The sequence below is a fragment of the Triticum urartu genome, chromosome 5 (assembly GCF_003073215.2).
Source record: "Triticum urartu cultivar G1812 chromosome 5, Tu2.1, whole genome shotgun sequence".
In the NCBI taxonomy this organism is placed as follows: Eukaryota; Viridiplantae; Streptophyta; class Magnoliopsida; order Poales; family Poaceae; genus Triticum; species Triticum urartu.
The window spans coordinates 434372834-434378031 of NC_053026.1; the positions used below are offsets into that span (position 1 = coordinate 434372834).

The following is a 5198-nucleotide window of genomic DNA, read 5'->3' on the forward strand; positions in this document are numbered from 1 at the left end:
ACAATTGAGGCACATCCTCGATCCTGGACTCATCGAGGGACACACAATTGTCCTCCGGCGGTCCAAATAACTGTCTATAGTAGTCAGTAATATAGGTTTTGAGATTATCCTGACCTAAAATAGTACCCTCATCCTGCTCTAGCTGAAAGATCCGCTTCTTTCTGTGCTTACCATTAGCAATGAGGTGAAAGAATTGAGTGTTCGCGTCCCCTTGGACTACTTTGCGGACCTTGGCACGCAAAGCCCACTTCAGTTCTTCTTCTCGGAGAAGTTCCTTCAGCCTCTTCTCCGCCTCATTTTTAACCTGGAGCTTGGCGGGCAGCAATATCGTGGATTCGACTTTTACGTCCAAGGCCTGTACAAGAGAGAGGAGCCTATCCTTCTCAATCTTATACACCCCACTGAGGTGCTTAGCCCAACCCCGTAAGAAACTTCTCAAATGCCTAATTTTGTTCTGTCAGCGCTCGACCGCCGTCCTTCCTCCAACACCCTTGGCCCACTCCCTGGCTATGATGTCTAAGAACCCCTCGCGTTCGAACCAGGCCATCTCAAATGAGAAGGTGTTTTTGTTTCCCACACCAGCCAATAGATGGACATATACATTGGAATATCACAAATTGGCATGTGAAAGTACCAAATTAAGGGGGTGTGATGAAGTGATTTGCCAGTTATTTAGCGAATCTGCAATAAACAGACGAAAATGTTATGCTTATAGGCTATGTGTGTGCAAAATATTCTGATAAAGAAACATTTTGAGGAAATGATGGAAGCATGAACAAGGGGATGGAATACAGGCAGAGGCACCAACATAGTCGAGACCTTAGGCGTGATAGAGAGGGTGAAGCGGCATACCCCTACAATTTCGCAGAGAGTTTAGACGCACATAGAAAAAAGAGAGAGGAAGCGGAGAGCGTGAGGGCAGTCTTCGACGGGTGCAACCATCAGCCAAGGCAACATCGTGAAGATACGAAGAATCTGCAGCAAGAATCATGGAGAAGTGATTCAAGGATTGAGAAGTTGTACCAAGGACATATTTAGACAGACCTAGACGTACATCAAGAAGCATTAACGTGCGGGGAAGGAGCGGACGCTGGGCTATGCCACGTGGGCAGCAGGGGATGGCGATGGCATTGCCTTTTTGTTTGCTTCGTTGCTGCCCCACCACTTGTTGTTTCCTTCGAGTCGAAGAAAGAGAGAAGAAGGAAGAGGTCCTAGATACACCTGCCCCGTTCCAACCCATGTCTCCTCCCCACGCTCCCTTCTCTCTCTCTCAACCCACTCGTGGCGGAGGCAGCAGGGGCAGGGCCCGCACTACCGTCCCAGAAGAGGGCTAGCGCGCCCGCACCGCCATCGCAGAAGACTCCTTTTCCCCTTTTCCATCCTTCTCCCTCTTTTCTCCGCCCGTTTCACTCGCCGTGGCCGATGGACGCACCACCGGAGACCACGGCCACTCCGAAAACGGCGGCGATGAGAAGGCTCAGCCCTTAGCGCAGACCCGCGAGGCGGCACGGCGATGGCAGCAACATTTTTCTCCAACCCGTTTCCGTTTGAGGTGCATAGTCTGCTTCTTGCCATCCTTTTTCTCTCTGGATTTGGACTTGGGACGTGTTTCTGACTTCTTGTCTATAGGCTACGACAGATGTTTCTTGGTTTCCTCAGACGTCTGCGGGGTAGACCATGCTGCCCGCCGTGAGGGGAGACGCCGCCCCAGGCACGAGCACCCCGCCGCCGAGAAGCTCGTCCATGGCCATGGGTAAGGTGTCTTGGAGCGCTTCTACATCTCGTTTCGTTTGGGGCCGGGTTTCAATCAATGGATTATTCTACTGTTCAATTTCATTATCTAAACGTACGCTGGGAGTAAATGGACGCGCGTGAGAGCTGTGCCCGTGTTCCATTGTTGCTAATGTAATAGCTTTCGATTCATAGGCCTGTCACCATCAGAAAGTGCAAGAAGAAAGCTCCGAGGAAGATCCACAAAGCCGATAGGGAGAAACATGAGCCCGACCTGCTCAATGATCTCTTCAGTGAACTTGGCAAAATAGGTCAGTTAAATAGGTGTGCATCAATCACTAACCTCGACACCTCCTAGATTATGTCACTGCCAGCGTTGCTTCAGTTACCCTGTCTCTGAATTTTGGGGATCATTTCCTTTGGAATGTTGGACCTGAGCATGGGTATGTGTGAATCTGCATCATGTTGTTACCATCCATTTCCATGGCTTTTGGGGCGAGTACAGGGGTTCAGTATGTGTCATGGATTTCCTTAGTAGATCCCAGTGAATGTTTATGCTGATGAAAACGTGTATGAACTCATTCAAAATTAGTAACACATGTCTACATATAAAATTGTGTATTACCTGCATCCATTAATTTCAATCTTTTTCTAATCCATCATGCATGTCACGGTCGATCTCTTGTAGTACATGTTATGTCACATGGTAATTCATAGCAGCACTACAACGTAACAACCAAGCTGGGCGTTGTTCTTTACCAATGCCTGTCTACTTGCTGTCATCTCTAAGACACTAACTGCTCAACTAATCGATGAAATTGTAGCCTTTTAGAAATGCCCAGTTGTACCTCTTAAGTTTCCTGTTGTCATTATTTGCTTCACGTAGCCTGCTGTATTATTTGTCTACTTGATGTCACTTCTAAGTTATAACTACTAAACTGGTTCCAGGTGCTTTTAGTATTCCACTCTCAGTCATACACCATGCCTGGTACTACGGGTCCTGCTACAAAAACTGAGGCTTCATCAGTGAAAAAATGCAGGTAAATAAGTTGGACATTGAGTGCTTGGCTTTAATTTGGCTACCTGCCATCAGTTCTAACTACTAAACTCATTTCAGGTGCTTCAACTTTCACAGGTCTTCCTAATTATCTCTGTTCGAAACCGTCAGTTGCAAATTCAGGTTCTGTCGTCGTACCTCTTGATTCCTATTTTTTAAAAGACCTCTTGACTCCTATGACAAACTATTTTCCAAAACCGTGGAGTTTTCTGACTCTTGCATTTGTTAGGTTATTTCCTTCTTCTACTTGGTTTATGCCCACAATAGTTGCAGGATTGCACTTGCACATAGTGGATCACCTGCACATGTCATTTTTGTTGTATATGTCTTTACTAAGAACTCCTGGATCTCTAAGAAAATTGTTAGTCTGAGTTTAGGATTTTAATTTCCAATCTGTACAGGCCCATCTTTAAATGTCGACTGTTACGAGAACATTATACAAAAGTTGAATAAAGGAATATAAATAATACTTATGCAAGGGTAATACTTTGGCAGTTTCACTGAATTCAAGCTTCAAGCATCTGAGAGCAAGGCTGACAACTGCTGAGCAAGATGATCCTGATAAAACAAGGGCATCAGACTAAATAGGTAAAGCTTGGTATAACTTGCCACATTTTGACTTAACTTGGGACCCATGACTTCCAATTCTGTCTACCATTTGGCTTCTTGATGTTGCATGGGAACTCCTGGAGCACGTACAGTTGTTCATTGCAAAGTGGGATTTATACATGCCTACGTGTTGTCCAATCATGTTTGCTTACTGTATGGTGTATATGCAACGAGGCACCCTATGAGATTTGGATTTATAGTTTTTTGTTCCAAAAAGTGGAAACATAAACTCCGCCGCTGTAAATTACAAATTATTTTGTTAACTTCCTTTCCAGCACATTTAGGGTGTATGATCTTGTGCATATTACAGGTATAGTGTTGTGCACCAATCTGGTTGATGTTTACATAATCCAAGCAGATTTACCAATTAGAAGAGCCATGTATTATTGTAGTTTTCTCTCTACATCAAGTACACATAAATCTAATGTCGTAGAATGTAGTTTCTTTTATTGTTCTGCAGATCTTCCCCGTGAGGCGCTACAGATCAGATGGGTGCTGTCGTGAAGGCCGTGAAGGCGTGGCCGGCGGCATGGGTTAGCCTGTGGGTGGTACCACCGTGCTGCTCTGGACGTGCATTGTGGTGCTGCTCGTGGCGGCTTTCGGAGGGAGACAGAGTGGTATGTGCTTTTCTAAACATATATATTCCTGAAGAATCTTTTTTGTAGTCCCGATGAATTGAGCGATTTGTTCTCTCGTGTCTCTTCTCCTTCATTTCTACCTTGATGCAGCAGGACATAGAGAATTTGGGGGCTACTCGGGTTTGGATCAGCAAGCCATGTCTGTTTCGTTTGGCAAAGGCCTTTTATCCTTTTTCTATAATGCCATGAACGTCTCTGAATTTTTACACTGCTTCCAGCCGATGCTTAATATTTTTTCCAACATATTTGTGACTGGAGCCCACACATACATAGTCATGGATCTGATTTTGTGTTTTGGATCTTGCTATTTCACTGATTTGGAACATGTATATGCAGTTCTAGGCTTCTAGCTAGATGGATTAATAGATATGTTGGACCTATGCATTTTATATTACCCGCATGGATCTATGTTTGTTATTTGATGCTCGTCCTTATCCCGGGGAAGAATTTTTGCAAAGAGGTGTCATTTTTGGAGATATGGATTTGTTGTCACTTCAGCAGTATGCTTTTAGTGCTACAGAGTATGCTGTGAAATTAGATTAGATTGATGATTAGCGATTAACTATAGAACTGTTGGCAGCAACAGTTTAACATATGTTGATTTCTGGCCCATCTTTATTTGCTTTAAACTATGAATTTGAAAACAAAAGAATTATACATTTGTTGATGCTAAATTTATCAGTCCTTTTGTTTTGATAATCACCTCTTGCATATGTGTTCCTGTGTAGTTTTTGTACTGCCACAGCTTGGTTGTTTTGGCAGGATAATGTATTTTCTTATGGAAAACACGAATGAGTAATTACATGGTATATTATTAATATTAGACTATGTTGTTTCTCTGAAACTAACTTTGTATTTCAGCTTTGGAAACTGGTGTTCTAATGTTAGTTCCGACAAGAGGGCCACTATAACCACCAACTAGTCTGAGTTTCGTCGCCATGCCAACATTCACGAAGGAGACGTCTGTGCATTTTGTTTCAGGATCACTTAAAAGCGCCGCCTGGTTTTCACCGTGCACCGCCTCTAGATGCACCATCGAAGACACTGCAGCCCCTGTGTCAATATAATCTAGCACTAAGTACTCTTAATTATGCTCTATCCTGTGATAACCTATGGTTTGCTTTTGGCCCTATCACAAGCTTTTCAAGACGCTAAATCTATCT

General features: G+C 43.9%; 1 long non-coding RNA gene across 1 annotated transcript; it reads left to right on the forward strand.

Annotated features, from left to right (window-relative positions):
* Positions 1-1259: 1259 nt before the first annotated feature.
* LOC125556168 lies at positions 1260-4452 on the forward strand. The gene is made up of 8 exons (XR_007305028.1): positions 1260-1552; positions 1630-1753; positions 1927-2042; positions 2680-2771; positions 2849-2911; positions 3284-3376; positions 3838-4014; positions 4126-4452. It is a non-coding gene; the product is annotated as an uncharacterized LOC125556168 (long non-coding RNA).
* Positions 4453-5198: the final 746 nt, after the last annotated feature.